Here is a 531-nt window from a genome sequence, read left to right as displayed (position 1 = left end):
TAAGAGAGGGGTGTATCCCCTGGGAATAACTTCACAAAGGATATCAGGAGATTTTCGGTGAAAAACATCCAACTGCAGACTGGGCAAGTGACATAAGCCCAGTGAAGGCTTTCTGAGAAAGGACAGTAACTGTGTCCAGTTTAATCCAGTAAGACTTAGCCTGACTTCGCCCAAAGGGGCCTTCAAGGACCCCCAGACCTGCCTTTCCTTCCCCAAGGAAGAGAGGCCTATTCTGGGTCTAGTCTCCCTCATTTGAGTCCTCACTGCTCATTTGAGTCAAATATTTATTTCTGCAAGCCTTGAGACCTTTCATTCTTTCCACCCTAGAGAGCAGAATGAATTTTTCCTCCTACTCTGTCGTAATTCTCCGATCGAAATCACGCCGAGTCTTCCGCTCTGGAATACCACCCCGGCCCCCATCTTCGCGCGGCCTCGCCTCCCACCTGCCCGCAGGACGTGGCAGAAGGCAGGAGGTTAATGGTTAGGAGACTGGAAGGGAGGGGCAGGGTGTCACAAGCACCTGTCACCTGG

This window comes from Carlito syrichta, unplaced genomic scaffold (genome assembly GCF_000164805.1).
Source record: "Carlito syrichta isolate Samal-C Ts95f unplaced genomic scaffold, Tarsius_syrichta-2.0.1 Scaffold241276, whole genome shotgun sequence".
Lineage (NCBI taxonomy): Eukaryota > Metazoa > Chordata > Mammalia > Primates > Tarsiidae > Carlito > Carlito syrichta.
This window is presented reverse-complemented; position numbering follows the sequence as displayed.